Source organism: Myxocyprinus asiaticus, chromosome 48 (genome assembly GCF_019703515.2).
Source record: "Myxocyprinus asiaticus isolate MX2 ecotype Aquarium Trade chromosome 48, UBuf_Myxa_2, whole genome shotgun sequence".
NCBI classification, from domain to species: Eukaryota; Metazoa; Chordata; class Actinopteri; order Cypriniformes; family Catostomidae; genus Myxocyprinus; species Myxocyprinus asiaticus.
The window spans coordinates 3,051,307-3,075,182 of NC_059391.1; the positions used below are offsets into that span (position 1 = coordinate 3,051,307).

Below are 23,876 nucleotides of genomic sequence, written 5' to 3' on the forward strand. Positions count from 1 at the left end.
ACACTGCGGAAACTCACAGCACAACTTACCACGCGCCCCATTGAGAGCGAGAACCCCTAATCACGACCATGAGGAGGTTACCCCATGTGACTCTACCCTCCCTAGCAACTGGGCCAATTTGGCTGCTTAGGAGACCTGGCTGGAGTCACTCAGCACGCCCTGGATTCAAACTCATGACTCCAGGTGTGGTAGTCAGCGTCAATACTCGCTGAGCTACCCAGGCCCCTGGCAGATACTATTTAGCAAAGACGGACCACTTCTTAAATTGGAACGCCCAACTGCCAACGGATATAGAAAAGGAAGTCCCACCTTACAGGTAAACAAACCAAGACAATAGGTTGTATCCAAAAAAAAAATAGCTGCCCAGCCTGCCTGGGAGCGTTCCAAAGTTGGCCGCCAAGTGGACTGACTTGCCTTGAAAGGGACTTTGTTACCGCTTGGACATTTGTTTAAAAATGTTAGTTATTTATTGCAAGTGAACAAAGCTCTAAAATACATAATCCTTAAAGTAGCTTGATAACAATTTAACTTTAAATGATGAGCTTATACTCTAGCTTAGCAAACTACAGTTTTAAAGTAGCTTCCCCAATCTTTTTACTCTCTCTCCTTCTCTTTTCTTGAAGAAATTCCTAGTAGACCACTGCACATTTCAGGTTCATTTAGGAGAGTGCCTCAGAGGGTCTCTGTACGTTCAAACCAGATTAAAGCCATGCCTCCAGTTTGCATTGATCTATGGCTGTAATCTCTTTCACATTACACAGCAATACTTAGTGGAATTGAAACAAGCACTTAAGGCAGCGCTTAGAAGTTTGCACTTTCAGCAAATCATCTTCAAAATGCTTTCAACATTAATGTCTGTCAGGCACTTGCACAGAATACTTGAGTGTTGCTCCATACAATTTCAATTGAATTCCAGAGTGTGCCTTACATAAGCCTACTTCACTCAGCGTTCAGCGGTCTACTTCTACAAACACTCGTTTATATATGCAGCACAGTCTGAGATAAATCCATGATTAATGACCATCACAGGCTACAATCACTTACAAACAATTTGAACCAAAATACACACAGTTAAGCACATTGATAGTCCTACATTGCAGTGTTTAAGATGTAATTGAACATATTCTATTGTTTGGTAAGGTCTGTTGTGTTGTGTGCCGCTGGTTAGGTTGGCTGGATGAAGCGGTGGTTGTCAAGAACAATACAGTTTAAGATGTCATAGTTTCTCATATGCAGTAAGACACGTTGTTCCTTCTGTTTATAGAGGCATTCCTGGGAAGAACTGTGGGACTATTATTGTGAAAGCTGAAGAACTCGGAAATTGCAGGGTACGTCATCTGACTTTAAGTCTCGTCTCATCTTGTCTCTTCGTTTTTCATTTAGTCTTTATTTGCCTCATTTCTTCTCTTCTTGTCACTTCTCATCTTGTTTATTTTTCTTTTTGTCTCTATTATTCTCATCTTGTCTCATCTTTCTTTTCATTTATTCTCGACTTGTTGACTTTTCTAGGCTCTTCTTGCCTGTTCTCTTTTTAGTTTGTCTCTATTTGCCTCTTTTCTTCTCCTCTCATCTCTACTTGTTTAGTTTTCTTTTTCTTTGTTTCTTTTTTTATCGATATGTCTCACCTCTTTTCATTTGGTCTCTTCTCTTCTATTCTCTTCATTTTGTCTGTTTGCCTCATTTTGTCTTTTCTCGTTTTGTCTCATCTCGCTCATCTCTTTTCATTTTGTCTCATCTCGTCTTTTCTCCTCTCTTTTTTAATTTGTCTATTTTTGCCTTTGTATATTTTCTCTTCTCATCTTCAGTTTTCTTCTTGTCTCTTTCCTTCTCTTCTCTTCTCATGTCATCTCATCTCTCTTTACATTTTGCTTCTTGTCTCGTCTATTCTCCTCTTGTCTCTATTTGCCTCAACTCTTCTCTTCTCATCTCAATTAGCTCCTTTTTGTCTCGTCTCTTCTCGTTTAGTTCTCTTGTCTTGTTTCTTTTCTTGTTTCGTCTCATCTCTTCATTTTCTCTCTTCATGTCTCATCTCATCTCCCTTCTCATATTGTCTCTTCTCATCTCTCTTTTCAATTTGTCTCGTGTCTCTTCTCGTATCATCTCTTCTCCTCTTCTTATTTTGTCTCTATTTGTCTCATTTCGTCTCTTCTTTTCTCATTTCGTTTTCTTCATCTTGTTTCTTCTCTTTTCATCTCGTTTAGTGTTCTTATTGTGTCATTTCTTGTCTCGTTTAGTTTTCTTGTCTCATTTCTTTTCTTGTTTTAGCTTATCTCTTCATTTTGTCTCTTCTTGTCTTGTTTAATCTCTCTTTTCATATTGTCTTTTTTCTTAACTCTTCTTGTCTCATCTCTTTTCAATTTGTCTAATGTCTCTTTTTGTATGTCTCTTCTCCTCTCTTTTCATTTTGTCTTGATTTGCTTTGGACTTCTCGTCTCTTCTCATCTCGTTTAGTATTCTTCATGTCTTGTCTCTTTTCGTCTCATTTATTTTTTTCTGTTGTCATTCTTTCTTTTCTCGTTTCATCTCATCGCTCTTTTCATTTTGCCTCTTGTCTTGTTTCTTTTCAATATTGTATCTTCCTGTCTTGTCTCATCTCATCTGATCTCTGTTTTCATTTTGACTCTTCTTCTTTTTTTTTTTTTCTCCCCAATTTGGAATGTCCAATTCCCAATGCGCTCTCTAAGTCCTTGTGGTGGCGTAGTGACTCGCCTCAATCCGGGTGGCGGATCAAGTTGCTTATTGAGCGCGTTAACGCGGAGACATAGCGGGTGTGGAGGCTTCACGCCATTCTCCGCAGCATCCACGCACAACGCACCACGTGCCCCACCGAGAGCAAGAACCACATTATAGCGACCACGAGGAGGTTACCCCATGTGACTCTACCCTCCCTAGCAACCAGGCCAATTTGGTTGCTTAGGAGACCTGGCTGGAGTCACTCAGCACACCCTGGATTCGAACTCGTGACTTCAGGGGTGGTAGTCATCATCTTTACTTGCTGAGCTACCCAGGCCCCATTTTGACTCTTCTTGTTTTGATTCTTTTCTTTTTGTCTCTTCTGGTCTCATCTGTTTTATCATCTTTTTTTATTTTATCTCATTTTTTCCCTTCTCGTCTCATCTCGTCTTCTCTTCTCTATTTGTGTCATCTTGTTTTGTCTTGTGTTGTCTCATCTCATTGCGTCCCCTCTTGTCTCATCTCATTGTGGCTCTTCTTGTCTCGTTTTATCTTGTTTTGTATCTTCTCTGCTTTTCTCGTCATCATACCTTGACTCTTTTCCCTTCATCTTTTCTTGTCTCATCACTTCTGTTTTTCTTCTTTCTTCTACTTTACAGCATAACATGGTCAATGTGCTTATGTTCTTTTTTATATAAAAGCTGCACCATATGCTCAATGCAGACAAACACTGACAGTGGAAACCATGCCATGGATTTTATTTATATTTATCTATTTTCTTGATTAGGAGTCAATATTGATGCAGTTTTGTGGCAACAAACTGGAAAAGAAAGATTTCTTTGGGAAGTCAGACCCTTTCTTGGTCTTTTACCGTAGCAATGAAGATGGAACGTAAGTTTACCATGTTTCTTCCCATTTTCCTTTTTTAGTAGTTTGCATGTCAGTGTAATTCTTGAACAGAGATGAAAGTAAACAGATTTGGTTTGCTGTACATAATGGAGGGCTCAAAAGCTCTAAATAGCACCCCCCACCCCTCTAACATTGTGATTGGTTAGATTAAATGAGCATGCTCCTCCCGAACAATGTTTAGAAACTCCACTAGGTCAAGTCAAGTCATTTTTATTTGTATAGTGCCTTTCACAACACACATTGTTTCAAAGCAGCTTTACAGAAAATCATGCATTAACAGAAAATGAAACTGTAATATCTATAATGTCTCACAGTCATCATTGTGTAGTTTGAAAAAATAAGATTATGAATTGTTTAAAAATAAGTAATTAAATAATAATTGTATTTATAACCCAAGTGAGCAAGCTGAAGGTGACTGTGGCAATGAACACAAAACTCCATAAGATGTTGGTTAATGGAGAAAAATAACCTTGGGAGAAACAAGGCTCACTGTGGGGGCCAGTTCCCCTCTGGCTAACATCATGAACATAATGTCAATATTACTTAATTATGTATAGTGCAAGTCATGGTTTAAAATTATTAAACTAAGTAAGTGTTAAGGGTCAGTGTTTAAACAAAGATTTTGTATGAACTGTAAGATTAGTGACTAATGTCTTTGAAGTCCATCCTGGATTAACTGCAGAAGTTCACATAGATGCAACTGTCCTTGTTAGTTGACTGATGAAGGGTTTTGTTGGCAATTAATTAATAGTCTATGTATTCAATTTCAAGAGTGTAGTCCATCATTAGACCAAGGTGATGCAGGCAGAGATCAGTTAGGTGCATCGCAGTTCAACCGGCCGGTAATTTCCAAGGTTCAGGCAATGGCATATGAAGTATCCCATGTTTTATGGTTGGAGTTGGCATCAGTTCATCCCCTGAAGTCCATCATAATAGACTGAAGTGATGTTTGGCTGGCACTGGCTGCTATTAGTCATCATCACCCAGCGACACATAGCAGTGGAGTCCAACACGAAGCAGGAAAGTAGCTGGATCCAGCCGGTTCTGGTGACCTCCGGATAGGAGTCCTGAGGTTGAGACAGGGAAACATATAGAATAATATTATTATAGACTCTTCCATAGTTTAGGTGGAATATAGCGTGGTAGAAGATCACTTAAGTATTTATAAATTTTAAAATTAATATGAAATTTAACAGGTAGCCAATGTAACGACGATAAAATGGGGCTAATATGATCATATTTCTTGGTTCTAGTCAGCACTCTGGCTGCTGCATTTTGAACCAATTGAAGTTTATTTATTGATCTTGCTGGACATCCTCCCAGTAGTGCATTACAATAATCTAGACTTGAGGTCATGAACGCATGAATTAGTTTTCAGCATCAGCAACAGAAAGCATGTGTCGTAATCTAGCAATATTTCTTAGGTGGAAGAATGCTGTTCTACAAACATTGGTAATTTGATTTTCAAAGGACAGATTGGTATCAAATATAACACCTAAGTTCTTTGCTGTTGAAGACAATGTAACAGTACATTCATCAAGAGTCGGCTTGTTTTTGAGGTTTTTGGTCAAATAATTAGTAGTTTTGTCGGAATTGAGTAGAAGGAAATTTCTGGCCATCCAATCTTTTATTTCATTGATACACTCTGCTAATTTGGAGAATTGTGAAATCTCATCAGGTTTTGAAGAAATATAAATTTGGGTATCGTCAGCATAACAGTGGAAACTTTTTCCACAATTCCTGATAATATCTCCCAGGGGAAGCATATACAAGGAGAAAAGCAGAGGCCCTAAAACTGATCCCTGTGGCACTCCATACTTAACTTTTGTTTGGTTTGACAATTCCTCATTTACATAGACAATGTGGTAGCGGTCTGCTAAATAGGACCTAAACCATGCTAATGCAACTCCACAAATGCCAACATAATTCTCTAGCCTATTCAAGAGAATGTCGTGATCTATCATGTCAAATGCAGCACTAAGATCTAAAAGCACTAGAAATGAAATGCAGCCACGATCAGATGATAAGAGCAAGTCATTTGTAACTCTGATAAGTGCAGTCTCTGTACTGTAATGGGGCCTAAATCCTGACTGAAATTGTTCATATATACTATTTCTCTGTATAAATGAACATATTTGGGAGGATGCTACCTTTTCTAGTATTTTCGACATAAACTGGAGATTTGAAATCAGTCTATAATTAGCCAGTTCTCCAGATTCAAGTTGTGGCTTATTAATAAGCGGTTTGATAACTGCCATTTTAAAGTTTCTTGGGACATGTCCTAAGGATAGCGAGGAGTTAATAATATTAAGAAGAGGTTCTGAGATTGCAGGGAATACCTCTTTTAAGAGCTTGGTTGGTATTGGATCTAACATGCATGTTGTGGCTTTTGATGTTTCGATAAGATTTGTTAGCTCTTCATGACCTATGACATCGAAGGATTGAAGTTGCATGTGAGGAAAATTATGACACTGTTTTCTGAGGTACTGTGACAGATGATTGCATAATTCAAATTTTATTTCTGATTATTTCAAGTTTATCAGTAAAGAAATTCATGAAGTCATTACTCTTGTGCTGCGACGGAATATCTGGTTCTGTTGAGGCTTTATTCCTAACCAATTTAGCCACAGTACTGAATAAACACCTAGGATTGTTGTGGTTATTTTCTATGAGTTTGCTAAAATATGCTGACCTGGCAGCTTTTAGTGCCTGTCTGTAGCTACAGACACTATCCATCCATGCACCGCGAAATACCTCTAATTTTGTATCTTCCACTTGTGCTCCATTTTCTGAGCTGCTCTCTTGAGAGCATGAGTGTGATCATTGTACCATGGTGCAGGGATTTTTTCTATAATTCTTTAACTGAAGGGGGGTGACACTATTAAGAGTGCTAGAGAAGACTGTATTTACATTTTCTGTTATTTCATCAAGTTCTTCAAGGCTTTGGGTTTTGAGATAGATCTGGAAGATTATTAGTGAAGCCATCTTTAGTGGTCGAAAGAATAGTTCTATCTGAATGATAGCGTGGTGTAGATTGAGTAACATTAGCTGATCGCAGCATACAAGAGACAAGGTAATGATCCGAGATGTCTGCGGCAGAATTTCTATAGTATCAGCATCTCCATATGACAGAATTAAATCTAGTGTATGATTATGGTGATTAGTTGGTCCTATTACATTTTGTCTGACTCCAAGAAAGTTGAGAATAGCGATTAATGCTAATCCCACTGTGTCATTTTAATTATCTATGTGAATGTTGAAGTTACCAACAACTAAAGCTCTATCTACAATAACTACAAGATCTGATAAATTTGCAAATTCACCAAGGAAATCAGGCCTGGGTGATCTATATACTGTAACAAGGGTAAAAGATGACAGAGTTTTTTTTAAATTTATATCTGATGGTGTCACGTTAAGCATTATTAGTTCAAAAAACTTATAAATTTATATCCTGTCCTCTGAGTAACACCAAAAACTTCACTGTAAATTGTAGCAACACCTCCTCCTCGACACTTCAGACGAGGCTCATGTTTATAACAATAACCTGGGGGAGTAGATTCATTTAAACTAATATATTCATCTGGTTTAAGCCAGGTTTCAGTCAAACAGAGTGCATCCAAATTACGATCTGTAATAATTTCATTTATAATTAGTGCTTTGGTAGAAAGAGATCTAAAGTTTAGTAGCCCTACCTTCATATGATGTTTATCTTTCATTTTTTTTGTTTTGTTCAAGTTTGACCTTAATCAATTTTTTTCTAAATGATTTAGTGAGAGTTTTGTGTTTGGTAGTTCGGGGAACAGACACAGACGCTCTGGCACCCGAAATGCATTTAACAATAGTGGCTGGAGTCTCTATTTCCACATTCCTTAGAATAGAATCACCAGTTATTAGGGCTTTTAACATGATTCTCAGTGGGTGCATCACTGAGTGGGGAGAATCGATTGGAAATCCTAACAGGAACCGGAGAGTGGTGTCACTTTGCTGAGCGAGTATGCTGCCGAGACGTCACCCAAACACCCTGCTGCGGGGGGTCTAGATCCAGAACCAAAGTGTGTTTTGCTCTCTGTACTGCCCACATCCAAAACAGTATCTACCGGCTTCTCTCTCACTGACCTCCACGAGCGTTCGGCTGCGTGTCTCTAACTCATTAACCTTCTCCGTCAGCGTGACTAATTCCTTACATTTATCACATGTGAATCCCTCACTGCTGACGGAAGAAGCTATTGTAAACATGTGACATGCAATGCAGGAAGAAATAACATGAGTGAATGCCATGACTTACCACAATTGATTGTTGTTGTTTGTTGTTCCTGAGCGGTGAGAGTTTGTAACGATGACTCGGACGAACTGGGATTAAGATCCATGTGCGGTTTATTAAACAACAACAGAATCTGAATACAAACAGGCATGGGTCGAAATACCAAGAATAACAACAGCAACATAGACAGAGCAGTAATCGTGGTCATAACAGGCAGAAGGTCAGGGCAGGCAGCAGACAGACAACTACAATATCCAGATAAACAATGCAGGGTCAGAAAGAAAGAAATGAAGGAAGGAAGGAAGGAGGAAGGAGGAAGAGCGAAATGGAGCCGTAGCAAAATAAGACTTCGCACTGAGCCTAGCTTGCTCAGTGCTAAAATAGTCCGTGAAATGGGGAACAGGTGTGTGTGCAATCAGTCCAGGTATGTGGGTTCTGGGATTTGTAGTCCAATTGCAAATGCTCATGCGAGAGAGACCTCCAGTGGCAGATGAGAGGATTTTCAGAGGTGGCATTCGTGACAGGATCTGAGATGAATCCCTCACGCAATTGTTTGTTGTTATGGTTGATCTTGATATGCGGTGCTTTGAGATCGATGTAATAATCTGTGTAACACAGAAGAGAAAAACGGGTGCGCGATGTAAAATGCATGCAGTTGAATCACGATAAGAGAGTAATGCAGGGGAAAACCTGATGCGTGCTGAAAAGGATTAAGGATTAAAAGCTGGAAACAGATAGATAAGTGATACTAAAAAAGCTAGCAGGCTACAAACACACACTCGAGCTAGGCGCCAGCAGTAACAGGTAAAATACACACAGATGAAACAGTAGACTAGGCACAAAATATGCACACTGGAACAATAGATGTGCAATCTAATTTCTGTATATTAGGACTTAGTATTTAGATTAGTACTGCAAAATGATGTGGTCATGTTTAAGATCAGATCAGATACTTCCTCATTGTAATTAGCTATGTTCCAAAGATAGTGAGCTGCTACTTAGGTAGCATTTTATGGCATCATCGTGCGCTTCAGACACAATGGATGTTTTAAAAGGTAGGCTGCATAACGTGCATAATTGTGCTGCTTTCTACACTGAAAAAAGTGGATAACTGCAATTGTTAACTCAAGGATTTATTTCTACTTGATTTCATTGGTGTAACCTAATTTGTCAGATAAATTTACTCAAAGTATATATTTTTTTAATTGAATAAAACCAGTTAATTTAGATGTTACCACATGTAGCACATTTTTAGGTTACCTCATAAAACATGTTTTATAATACAGTGTAAGAATCTTTCTTTTGGCCAAATTCTAAGGCAACATTGTGTAACCGGTCTGCTCAACCCGCTCTGAGCAGGATTCGAACCAGCGTCTCCGGTATGGGAGGAGGGCACGCTAACGAGGAGGTTAAAGGCTACAGCCCTTAGTGTCAGTCACTAGTGTGCCTCTTGAGGCCAGGGCAGTGAGGTTTACATATACCACACAGCTATCACATACCAGCTGGCTCCCATTACAATTGCATGTCTCTTTGCATCTTCTCGGAGAAGGTAATGCCAGATGGTGGATGAAGCGAGAGAAATGCAGAAAATAAATATAATTCATTAAATCCCAAAATAATATACAAATATCTAAAGAAAATTGAATATATTACCCAATATTTGTGTGTATTATTTGTTTTAATGCATAATAGAGTACTGCAGAATTAGCTTAGCAACATGCTAACGTCAAATTCTATTCTGGAACAAGAGAGAGTTTCTGCTGATTTGAAGTATTTTCTTTTCACATAATCTTGTCCAGCCGTTTTGGAGATTTCGTTCTGTCCCCATTCAAGTAGATAGGAGATGCACATGTATGCCACCCGTTTACATAGAAAAACAGCTGCCCAACCTGCCCCAGAGCATTCCAAATATGGCTGCCGAGTGACCTGATTTGCTAAAAAGACTTGGAATCAGTTGTGAGTTGAGTCTCCTGTGCACTTCACATGAGTACATTTGCCATGTGGAGTTGCTCCCTATGTAGAGTGTTTCATATCAGATTCTATTTCAGAATGCTGCCTAGGTAGACAGCAGCTCACTAGGTTTTGGAATAATGCCATTGTCTTTGAATCTGGTCTTGGTCTTATATGATGCTCTTTGACTCCTAGTAAGTGATTCTTGCACTATATGACTTCCTCTACATGGCCCCTTCTCAATAACTCTCTCTCACCTCTGTTCTGGTTTCTCATCTTTGATATTTTCTGTTGGGTCCTGTTCATCAGATTCACCATCTGTCATAAGACTGAGGTGGTGAAGAACACACTGGATCCGGTGTGGCAAGCATTCAAGATTCCGGTCAGAGCACTGTGTAATGGGGATTATGACAGGTGAGTCAAAAACAAGACCTCCAAGCTTCAAAGAGACTGAAAATGATGTTGACTTGGTATGTCCTGCCCCAGCTTCCTGTTTCAACAGGAAATATGTCAACACAGGAAAGAAAACAGCATTTGTCAAGTCATTTCATGGTGTCTTTATCACTTAAAGACATTCCTTAAACAATGTTGAAAACCTTGACAAAGCACCTGTTTCATAGAATGACCAGTTGAACACCACATGCTTTAATATATTCAACTGTCTTTTTACAGAGCAATAAAAATTGAGGTGTACGACTGGGACAGAGATGGAGGGTAAGAAAGATGGTCATGTTCTTTACATACTGCTTATAAGACACATCAAGATACTGTATAAGAATGTGTATGTATGTTTTTAGTCATGACTACATTGGGGAGTTCAGCACGAGCTATAGGGAGCTGTCTAAAGGGCACTCGCAGTTCACTGTGTGGGAGGTGAGCCACTTGCATTTTACCTCATCTATTTTTCACACACACATACTCAAACACATAAATGATTGCCTTAAATATCACAGATTTCCTGCAGACAACTTCACAAGTGTGTAGTTAAGGTCATAAGAAATGAGGTGATTTAGTAAAGATGGAGAGACAGATTCACTAAACAGTGGCACATTTGCAAATGTTTTTTATTCACTTACGTCCTGCAGTCCAGTTTGCAGACTTGTGTAAATAATGTTTCTGGCTTTACAGTGAAATTTCATCTTCATTTTTCATCTTCTTTATGAGTTCCACCTCACTGTTTAACTCTGACCCATAAGAGCTCTTATCAAGAGAACAATTCCACCAGCTGCTGCACAAGAACATCTTCAGTCGTGCTGCCATCTCCACCAATAGTGTCTGATAATCTAGTCCTTCAGCACAAGCCATATCCACCATCTCTCTCCAGAACCTCTTTACTACTGTTCAACTCCATGCCGTTGAATTCATACAATCTCATATTCACCTGTGTCACATGGTAAAAGTGTGCTTGAAGTTCTGCAGTGGTTGGTACTGGTGTAATGTTTATATCAAAATATAGCTGAGTTGGAACCATAGCTTAGCAGTTAGCATAGTTAGCATACTTCACATAAAGCTTGCAGTGGGGTTCATTTGAATGACACAGGTTAAAATCCAGCATAAGTCATTCTCCATGACGCATTGTGAATGATCATAATCAAATGTGAAACAACGGTATAATGCAGAGATCTGTAACGGTCAACTAGCATGTTTTGACAGTAAATCAGTTTACGGATACCATACAAATGAATGGGGAGACCCGTAAACTGACACCTACCTGTCGCAAAATTGTCAGTGTCTTCTCTTATAAAACAGCAATTTTATCATAGTAAACTCCACACATAGTTCATTCAAAAAGGATTGTTCAGGGTAAAACATGTTGAAGATTAGCAGACAGGTAGTTAATTCAGTGATGAGCTGTTTCCTCACAAAAGCAGTTTATTCAGCACACTAATGCATATTCTCATGACATCCATTTAAAAAAATAAAACGGGCTCGTCTCCTCGCCAGTGTACCACCCATAGAATGTCTATGGGACCTTGTAGGCTCCCCTTGGTAGAAGGGCTCTGGTATGTACAACCATTGATTCATAGTCAATGATTATTAGTATTCAGATATACACATACATACAGTATATAAGCAGTCTGAGAGTATAGGGATACTGCCTCAATTTCCCATTTCCATAGTAACATCGACTTTTCTGATTGGTGGATCTCTGTTCAGGATTATGGGTTGTGTAGTTCTTAACCAGAAATTTGGAAATTTATACAAGGATTTTAAGAAAATTATGTTGAAATCAAATTGACTTCTACTGAAGCATATATCAATGCTTAAAAATCTCTGAGCTCATGGTAGGTCTTTCTAGGAAGATTTAAACTAGGGCTGTGAATAGATTCAAAATTGTAATCTAACAAATTACATCAAATGCTGATTTATTCATTTGAATAATGAATATATATTTAATTCAAAGACATTTAATTCAGAGACATTGCATTGTTGTGGCAGACAATAAAAAAATTGATTAGACAATATAAAGTGGGTTTAGAAGCCAATATTTGATTTATTTCCATATCATTCAACATAAGCCTAGATGAACTGTTCTTGTATTCCGTCAGTACACATGCCTCATGCAGACACTTTTGGAGCATCTCACTGTGGTTGCATTGTGTTTCATTGGTTTTCAGCATCTCTAGCCATAAACAGTGCATTTTTAGGACGCTGTGTCAAGATAAATGCAGTTTGAAACTTTAAAGAACACGTGTAAAGACCTCAGCACTCTGCTTCATCTAGTCATCTTCGAACAGCTGTCGGTTTGTTACCTGTACAACTAAACCTGCCACCTGGTGACGTGTTATTTTTTAATATAATTAATTCACACTGAATTAATGCATTAAATTGACAGCCTTAGTTTAAATAATATCACTTGAAATCAGTTTCTCTATGGAGAAAATGAATGTGATTGTCCTTCCAGGACCCCACTGTTATGCTGTATTCACCACTTTCCATTTTTTAGAGCTGTCAACAATGTTTCAGCAACTGTGTCTGACACTACTGATTTAATGCAGGTGCTGAACCCCAAGAAAAAGAGAAAGAAGAAGAAATATCTGAACTCAGGAACTGTGAGTGCATTCTTAAACAGATATCATTGCTCAATTCAGAAAACAAGTTCAAACAGCAGTACACACAGTATGTGTTATAACAAACAAACATCCTTATTGATAATACTTCTTATTGAAGGTCCTACATTATATCTTCATAAGCAATGCACAATGCGTCCATAAGCTGTGCATATAAATATTCATAAACACTGATGTGGCTCATCGCTAGTCTGCACCGGTGCCGCAACTTTAGTGAGTTACATCATCACCCCGGGCATGAATATTGATATGACATTTATGATTTAAGTATGCATTGCTTATTGAAAGTGTGATGATGCCCTTTAGGACTGTAAATAGGAAGTGTTACCAAACTTTTATGTCGACAGGTCACTCTGCTTTCCTGCTTCATTGATGTGGAGGTCACATTCCTGGACTACATCAAAGGAGGGTGAGCATTTATACATTTGTGTATTCTACATCACTAATAACAGTCCATCTAAATGTTATCTGATTAGCTGATATGGTTTTTATTTTGGTTTTATGACAGAATATCATATGAATAACAATATTTTATTTACATTTTATTCGTTTGACCTAAGTGTCTGTCAAAGAGAGTCAAGAGTTGTTCAGAATGGAATACTAGTGTACCACTTACTGCATACCAAGCAGTATGTGTACTGCCTATTATTTCCTAAAAATAAAACATTGAAAAAAAAATTATGCAAATAATTTTAATGGAAAAAGAATGTAAAAATGCAACAATAACCTTTTAATTCATTAAATGTAAGTGATATTTTGATGAAGGCAAAAAAATAATAATTTTGCTGTAAAAAATATTGTAAAAAGTTTACTTTTCAGAAGTAAAAACTATGAATGACCTTACAACATAAACTGTTAACTGGTTAACATTAAGGGATAAAAATTATTTGCAAATGCAAAACATAATTTTAGTGTCAAATTAATGTAACTTTTCAAAAGTAAAATCTATGAATTACATTATCATTTTCTTTGAAAATAATATTTTATTTAACAGGACAATACCTGTTAATACAATACAATGTTTAATGTTACATTTTGTTAAGATAGATTTTTTCAAGAAAGCAAAAAGTATCAGCAAAATGCCTTGCCGCCATGCCCGAAACGTTATCACATACTGTATACATACACATAAAAAAATGCCAGCATCAGTTGCCAAATGGCAGTTATTTTTTTTTTTTTTTTTTACCATAAATGTAGCAAAAATATTTTTGTTACGGTATACGTGAAACAATACATTGTATGCAACAACAAAGCATTTAAACTGTAGTATGCTATGTCTCATGACATTGTTGTTACATGTTTAGTATAATGAGTGTCATCTAGTTATCATCTCTGAAATAAGATTTTGCAGTTAATTTGCATTTTTACCTAAATTTGTGTAAAACATCTTAAATTTTGGCAGTCTTTGAGTTAAAAAATATTTTGACGTTTCAAATATTTTTAATAGTTTTGAGTGAATATCGCGTTAAACAAGTTTTCATTTAAAACCAGTAATTTACTTATCTTATATGCTATCATTAAATAGTTTTTTATATATCTTAAGTTCTTTGGCCATTCATCATATCAGCATTTGCCATTAAAACCAGTCAACCACTAAAGGAGATGTTACAAATTGTGTTTATTTATTTATTTATATTAATTTTTTGGCTTTTGGTTTAAAAATAAAAAATAAAAAATTACATTGTTGGATACAGTATTCTTGCGTAGTGTGCTCTGGTTGTATACTGCACAGTTTAGCAAATTTTGTGGGTCATCCAAGTATTCTATGTATACAGAAAATGATCATACTTTTTAAAGTGTTCATTGAGCATACTGCAAAAAAATTTAATAATAATATGAATATGAATAGTATAGTAGTATAATATTCTGAGTATACTCCAGCTAATCTACTGAGACAGGAAACACATTGCTGTGCCTTACCAGCCATTAATAATTCCCCCTTCCTTTCTCTCTCCTCCACACATGCACACACACATAGACGGGGACGCTCTGCATTATGATGCAATAATAAACTGAGTTATAAATAGCCCACTCTATTCTGAGAGACACAGAGACCCCAGGCACATGACCTGGCCTCCAAACACTGCAAATATCAGGAAATAATTGGTAGAATCTACAAAAAGAGGACAGCAGAACATTCTTACAGACAGACAGTTAATGATACTCTCTAAATGTGTGTTCTGCTGAATAGGAAAACCAGGTAACTGCAGTGAGAATATTGGCTTCAGGAAAAGATGCTTTTAGGATGAATTTCCTTCATTTCAGCCCACAGATTAAATTGAGCTGAGACACAGTTTCACAGAGTCAGCTCACTGCAGCTTGCTGGGGCTTCATTGTGCTTTCATAAGCGTTGTATATTTTATGTTCATAAGCTGACTCCCATATGTGTACTGTTTTTGCTCTTTCAGCACACAAATTAACTTCACAGTGGCGATCGATTTCACAGCATCAAATGGTGAGTTTGCCTTACTGAAAGTTTACTCTACAAATAATTGCTTACAAGGGGTTGCGTGTGATTATAATGTGTTGTTTATCTATGTGTATGTGTATGTACATTTTTCAGTCTCTCTTGTTTTATATATTAATAGGTTTCCATTTTTTATTTAATAACTACTATATATATATATATATATATATATATATATATATATACACACTACCGGTCAAAAGTTTTGAAACACTTACTCATTCTTTATTATAATCTTTTTTTTTTTTCACATTTTAGAATAATAGTAAAGTCATCAAAACTATGGAATAACAGAAATGGAACTATGGGAATTATGTTGTGACTAAACAAAATCCCCAATAAATCAAAACTGTGTTATATTTTAGCATCTTCAAAGTAGTCACCTTTTGCCTAGAATTTGCAGACATGTACTCTTGACATTTTCTCAACCAACTTCTTGAGGTATCACCCTGGGATGATTTTTAAACAGTACTGAAGGAGTTCCCATCTATGTTGGGCAATTATTGGCTGCTTTTCTTTATTATTTGGTCCAAGTCATCAATTTCAAAAAAATGTTTTATTAAATTTTAGTTTTATAATGAAATAAATTAATATGGTAGCACAATTATATTTTTGTCTACAAAACTAATTTCAAACATTTAAGCATACACCATCAGATCAAAAGATTTTAAAGATCATGAGAAACATTTCAGTCAAGTGACCCCAAACTTTTGACTGGTAGTGTGTGTATATATATATATATATATATAAAGAAACACAAACATTCAACTGCACATTATTTAATTACCAAAAAAAAAAAAAAAAAACATTCATTACAAATGTGTGTAGCCTATAAACACAAATTGTATTTTTAAAATAGTCTATTGGATTATGCAGAAGCAAAATTAACAGTAATTCCAAAGAAAGTCTTCAGTAATAACAAAGCCAGTTCTCTTTACACATTTTTCAACTTGTATCTAGACTTAAGTTCTAGTTGGAGTTGAATGTTAAAGGGATGAAGATGTCCTATGGTATTTTTTATTTTATTTTTTGTACCTTTTAAACACATTTTTTATTCCAAGTAAGCTTGTTATTCATTGTACTAGGGTTAAACGTTACAGGGTTACATTTCTACTTTTTTACTTTATGCCAAGAAAAAAGTCTCATTGTGATTTTCCCATAACAGAGTTGAACTTTTATGGCTGACTAGGCCAGAATAAGGGTTATTATTGTAATATAGTTATACTGATTAATGCTGTAAGAGAAATGTACCTCTGTTTGAAACATGTGGTCCCAAATATGAATTAACTTCTGTTAATATGATGTCAGTTCAAGCCATTACTGCCAAAAGGATATGTCACAGTATAAAAGTGCTGAACAGAAAGTGAGAGACAAAGACTTAAAATAATCAATTAATGAGACTAAGTTTAGTATCCTGTTAACTGTATCAGCAGTAATTCAAGAGGACCCACATAACACACAGTTCGTAGTTTCCTGAGAATGACCTAGAATTTTAAATCATGTCTCTCATGATACTTTTGAATTAGTTCATATTAATCAGCAGATACAGCATGAAGTTAATTATGTCTGAATTCAAAAAAATGAGCTGATTTGATTTATTTCTGGCAGGTAACCCATCCCAGCCCACCTCTCTGCACTACATGAGCCCGTATCATCTGAACGCGTATGCGCTGGCCCTCAGGGCTGTGGGCGAAATTATTCAGGACTATGACAGTGATAAACTCTTCCCTGCACTGGGCTTCGGCGCAAAACTGCCGCCCAATGGCCGTGTGTCTCATGAATTTCCCCTGGTGAGGAACTTCTTTTGATTATGTCATGAAAAGACTGCATATTAAAGTACATTTTAAAGTAATTGTTCACAGTTTATATTCGTGCATTTTGTTATCAAACAGCACATTATTTTTTGAGGATTCAGAGTGCATTTATGTATTACATCTTATGCATATTCTGTTATTTTACAATCTTACACCGATTATGCTTCATAAGCTGACAACAAACAACCTGTACTGTCATGTAAACATCTTAAACGGTGTTCTTTTACCAGTAAATGGTCGACACACCTAGATTTTTGCTGACCTTTGTCAGTGTTCTGTCAGATTATTCAATGGATGCATGTCTGTTGCATTACTGTTTTCATCTTAACATCAAGATAGAGAAAAACCAAATGGAGAAGGAGAAAACTCCAATAATTTAATAATATTATGCAGTTATCTTGCGTTGTTAGGTTGTTATAATAAGCAGATACTTAATAGTTATCAGCCTTTTGTTGTACATGTTAACTCACCCAGTCTGTTCCTGAGGACCCCACAGCGATGCACATTTTCAGTGTCTCACTACTCTGACAAACATAATTCAGGTCATGGTGTCTCTACTAATGAGCTGATGAATTGAATCAGGTTATGGAATAGAGACATCCAAACTGTGCAGTGCTGAGGGGCCCTAAATACAAGGCTACACTGCCCTACAAAGTCAAAACGCAGTAACTATGCCAACACTGAAACTGAGAAAAGTGGCTTCAGAGTTTTTTGATTGTCCTGCCAAATGTAGATTATAAAATAGTAACACACTTATTTCCCTGAATCTGAGCATATTTGAACCAAACTCGTCTGCCCCAAGACAGATCATAGTCTAAGAGGCTTGATTTTCACAATTTTAGTTTAGTTAGTTAGTGTAGTTACTGCAATTTTTGCTTTCGCAGAGCAGTATAGTATGGTGAGCACTATTGGTATGTTGGTAATAGGGTTCAACCGGTCCATGCCAAGCTCCAACCCAAAGCTGGACACATTTGGCAGAACTAACTGGATTGGCTTTACTCCTCCAGCTCTAGTTCCTTCAGCTCCACTTCTTTAGCTGTTTTCCATCAGGACCCTTAGAGCCCACAGTGAAAGACCTAAAACATATATTATAAAATAATAAAATAATTGTGATTTATACATTGCTTGCAAAAACATTGTTTTGTCCAAACACATGGCTATTTTTGAATGACCGTCAATAGAGAAAGTTGCTTTTTGGTCCAGGTGGCATAGTTAAAACTTCTGCTAGCAGGGGCTAATGCTAACTCATGGGTCAGGAATTTCCTGCTTTTCCATTGACAGCCATTCCAAAGTAGCCGTGTAACTGAGCACTCATGGGCAAAGGAGGCAGCATCCATGTCGCGAACTTCCAGAGAACCATGCTCTGGCCAAGCAAATTCCATTAAAATGATTGGGAATGCTAACAGATAGCTTTCTAAAGGTATTTTAGAGTGCCTATTTGCTAACCAGCTAAACCCTAATGCCTTGATTTTCCTGGAAGAAAAATAAAGTTTATTTTGTCAACATTTAGGGGTGTACTAGCTTATGTATATATGTTAGCCTTAAAGCTATCAGTCATGAACTAAAAGCCACAAAATGCCCATAGTGAACTGCTGCACTGGGAACCCTGTCAGGAATTGAGCTCTGGAGGGGTGACTATCTGATAAATATGCATGAAAGAATTCATAAAGGAGATTGAAAGAGATTGATAGACATTAGCAAATGGAGATTGCCCACAGCTGTCTCATGTTTAAAGACTGAATTTGTTTGCTTTAATTTTTCTTTTTTCCTAATCCACACTCACAAAGAATATATATCCCATAATCCCAAATACAGTGGGACAGATTCTTCTTATTGGCCTAAACAGATGCACTGCCTGCGACTGCAGCTGCCCTCACTGAGCTAAACACACACGCATGCACACACCTCCGCAGGGCAGAATGTGGGAGACTCCATATGCACTCAGCAGAGCATTAAAGCTTTACTGGAGTGAATAGCGCCCTTTAAACATGCATCTTATAGACTGCACAAGCCTTCTGGGAAATTATCACATGCCCACATCACAAACTTTAGACTGCTGCTTGTTGTTGTTGTCAATTTTTTTCTCGGCTCATTAATCATCTAGATTGCTCTCTGCAAACATTGCTGATGAGGCTGTCTCAAAGTTGTGTTTTATTTAAAAGCATCCTGTTGGTTTAGCATAGTAATTGAAGTATTCAATCATTTACTGTATGTAAGCCTGTTGCACTGTGATGCCAGTTTTGTGAACATGTACATACTATGTTTATGTATTATTTGCACTGTTAATATGTTTGTGTATATTCTTTTATTTGCAGAATGGAAACCCTGATAACCCATATTGCAGTGGTATAGATGGAGTTCTAGAGGCGTATTATCAGAGCCTGAAGTCTGTGCGATTGTATGGACCAACATACTTCTCACCTGTTATTAACCATGTAGCACGGTAAGACCACTTTTTAAACATTTTTAGTTTGCACTAGTCTAATTATGACTATTATAATACCTACATAGCATGTTAGTAATGGATTATTGTGTTGATTATAGCTATTGGAAGCAGAATATTTGGGGTTTATATGGAAAGATTTATATCGTATTAATTTATATTGTATTAATATTTGTGGCTAAAACATGTGCACATTTATCCTAGTGGCATGTTCTAAACCATATGAACCTTTCATTTGAGCACCAGTCAGATTCCCAATTCGCATACTAAATACAAAAACTTTTCACAATGGCAAAGAAAGTGCTTTTTATAAGTCTGAGCTGCACTGGCAATGGTAATTTAATAAAATCTCCTGCACTGACGATGGGAAAGAATATATTTTTACATAAAGGCCATGTTGCACTGGCGATGGTAAAGGACACGCTTTTTACGAAAAGTCTGTAGTGCACTTGCGACGATAAAGTACATACTTTTTATGCAACTTCCTAGTGCACTGGTCACGGTAAAGGACATACTTTTTACAAAAAGTCCGTAGTTCCCTAGCAACGGTAAACGATATACGTTTTATGAAAGTCTGTACTGCACTGGCGATGGTAAAGGACACATTTTTTACGAAAAGTCTGTAATGCTCCAGCAATAGTGAAGGACATACTTTTTACGAAAAATACATATTGCACTAGCGATGGTAAAGGGCATACTTTTTTACTAGGGTTGCACTGATACCACTTTTTTCTCTTCTGATCCAATATCTGAAATTTCAGTATTGGCCGATACCGATCCGATGCCAGTGTTGTTGTTGTTTTTTTTTTTGGGATAATCAGTTTAGAATATCTTTACATTATTGTGTGGAACTAATTGGGGGTATTCTTACATGTAAAGAAACACAAACCTGTAACTACACATTATATCAATATAAATGTATAGCTTATTAAGAAACACTTTATTATTAACTAGTCTACTGGATAGTGTAGCAGCAAAATTAACAGTAATTCCAGTCTAAGTGCTCAGTAGAAAAGAAGGCAGTTTTTTTTATTTTTATTTGTTTTCAATTTTGTATCTGTATTTTAAAGGATTCAGATCAAATTCAGTTTTGTTCAGTTTAGTTGTAAGATAGTTATTTTTTGGAACCCATTCAACTTAAATATGGTTATAATTTGTTATTATTATTATTATTATTACTATTATTATTGACTTTTACAATTTTAAATACAACAGTAATATCTCTCAATCGTGCACCTTTAACTTTAAAACCCTCACGCTTTAATTTTGACATTCTAAACTCTCCATGAAGTCCTGTATGTGTCTGTCTGTAGGCAAGTTCACAGTAGTTTAATTTGCTTCTTATTCAAATTCTTGTAAAATGCACCTCTGGTGCCGTTCTAAATGCATATTATACGTGAACCAAACTATTGAGCATCTACATCTGATGTAGATCATCATGTTGTTCGTGAGTTGTGCTCAAATATTGCGCACCGCGTGAAGACTAAAAATAGCCGTGAGTGTGTGTGTGTGTCAACAGAGCGTGTATTTGATATATTTACTTATTAAACACAGCCTTTTGTGATTCACAGAGCTTCCACACAGCTTTGAATAAAATGCACAAGTCATATGAACTACTTTAATGGTGTTTTTATGGTTCTTTTATGTCATTTTTGGAGCTTGACAGTAACAAACATGACTAACACACAGTATCGAATTTGGATCGGGCTCATCGGACCGATACCCGATCCATCTAAAAACGTCAGTATCGGAGCCAATACCGATCTAGGTATCAGATCGGTGCCATCCCTACTTTTTACGAAAAGTCTGCAGGCTGCCGACATTAATCTACATTCTTTTACAGAAAGTCTGTAGTGCACTGGCAACGGTAACATACATACTTTTTAAGAAGGTATGTAGTACACTTGCGATGGTAAAGGACATACTTTTTACAAAAAGTCTGTACTGCACTGATGATAGTAAATTAAATACTTTTTACATAAAGTCTGTACTGCACTGGTGACGATAAAGAAAATACTCCGACGATGGCAAATTATATACTTTTTACAAAAAGTCTGTAGTACACTGGCAACGGTAAAGTACATACTTTTTACAAAAAGTCTGTACTGCACTGACGATAGTAAATTAAATACTTTTTACGAAAAGTACATATTGCACTAGTGATGGCAAAGGACATACTTTTTATGAAAAGTCTGTAGTGTACTTGCGATGGTAAAGGACATACTTTTTACAAAAGTCTGTACTGCAATGGCAACAATAAAGGACACACTTTTTATGAAAAGTTCACAGTGCACTGGCAATGCTAAAGGACATATATTTTACATTAAGTCTGCAATACACTGATTATGGAAAAGGACAAATAAGGCACCTTTGACATAGAGTACTATTTGCAATGTACTATGATTTGGGATGCACATACAGTATAATATAGGATGAATTGTATTTAAATTGGCATTGAACCCCAGTGTCTGCTGAAATACAGTGTGAGCCCTATTTTCAGAGCACTAGTGTTGAGCGCAGCACTATGCCATAAGTCATAAGCACAAAGTCAATGGGCATGGCCGTGAAGTTTTGGTATTTTCATGCAAGCATGCGCTAAGTCTAGGCTCAAGTGGGTTTGGCATAATCGTGCGTGCAACGCGCTAATGGGCTAGGTCAAATGCAGTTGAATTCGGAGGCTCTTTTCCGGTAATTGGAGCATATGCATCTTATTATATAGTGACAGACAATTCCCTCAAGCAGCAGTGATATAAACAAAGACAGCACATTCATAAGAAGTTGGTAGTGTAAATGGAATGGATGCAATGAATTAGAAGAATAGATATTTGGACACTCTTTTATATGCTTAGAAAATATTATTCTCGTCAGGATTTGGATGTAGACTCTGTTAAATTATAGAGAATTTAAGTATTATTAATAATGAATCTACTTAATCATCTACTAACACAAGTCATGTCTAGTATTAACAGTGATTGTATCGGCACGCACTTCACTTCTACCGGTCAATTTTGATTTTGAAAAATTAAATGTTATTTATTAAAACACGAAAAAAAAATTACTTTCAAATTACACTTCAAACTAAATGAAAATATAATCAAAATAACTAAATGGTCAAAAAAATAAAATACCAAATCCAAACATTTTTCTTCTCAAACTTCTTCCACTGGCTCCTTTTGCAGTGACATAAAAATCACTCTACGACAACAGGTGGAAAAATACCAATATAAATTAGATCATAAATACAATTGTAAATATAAACATAAGAATACAATTTTTAACACAAATCTCATAAATGTTTGTTTCATAAAACAGCTACAGTTATGATTGTCAGGGACATAATTTGATGTTTCACTATATTTTCAGAGTTTGGACATGAACTTTATCACCTGCTGGTGGATTCTCCAAACTGCAAATGCAGGAACTGAGTTTCGACTTTGCGCTGAAAACATCATTTTTCGGGAATAGCAAATTGCGCTTTGCATCACTTCATTTACATACAATACACCCACAGTTAGTTTATCAGTTTGTTTCTTATTTAGATATGCATCATTAGTAAAGGATGGATCAGAATACTTCATTCTCCTGATCATCTCAGACGGGGTCATCTCTGACATGGCTCAAACTAAAGAATCCATCGTAAATGTAAGTACACAAAGACAGAACCTGCAATCTTCACAGCACTGAGATAAGGAATGGGTACAGTTTCTTAGTTTGTTCCTTCCCTCATCATTAATAAAAACTTTCCAATTTTGTCTAATGTTTTATTGTTCTCAGCATTAGAAGAGATGATTACTGGATGAAAAATGAGACTATTGGTGTACTAAATAAAGCAGAAAAATTGTCTCTCGCAGATACTGTTACGATATGAATAATACAGAATGAGAAAAAAAAGTCTTAAATTAAATCCATTTGTCTTTTCCTCAAAAACAAGTCAACTGAGACACTGAAATGTGATTTAGAAAACTAGATTTTACAGGCTGTGATGGGGGTCTCTTTAAGCCGTGACAGCAGTCATTCATAACGTGGAAGGCACTGTTGTTTACACTCCAGTAAGTGCACATTACCTGAACCAATGAATGTGCTTCATACTTAATGTCGCTTTCCATAAATATAAATATTATATGAATGGTTTTATTTATTCTATTAAATAAAATGTATTTAGTCCAAAAAAATAAAAATAAAAAAAATCTTTATTTGTTCTATTAATTTGATATAATGTTGTAATTTTTCAACCCTGTTACCAAAATTTCTGAATACAGATTAAAACCCTGATTGGTGTTGTTTTGAT

At 36.4% G+C, this 23,876-nt stretch overlaps 1 pseudogene; it reads left to right on the forward strand.

Moving 5' to 3' along the window:
* Nucleotides 1-23,876, forward strand: part of LOC127437235 (copine-8-like) — a 75,224-nt pseudogene that overhangs the window by 38,661 nt on the left and 12,687 nt on the right.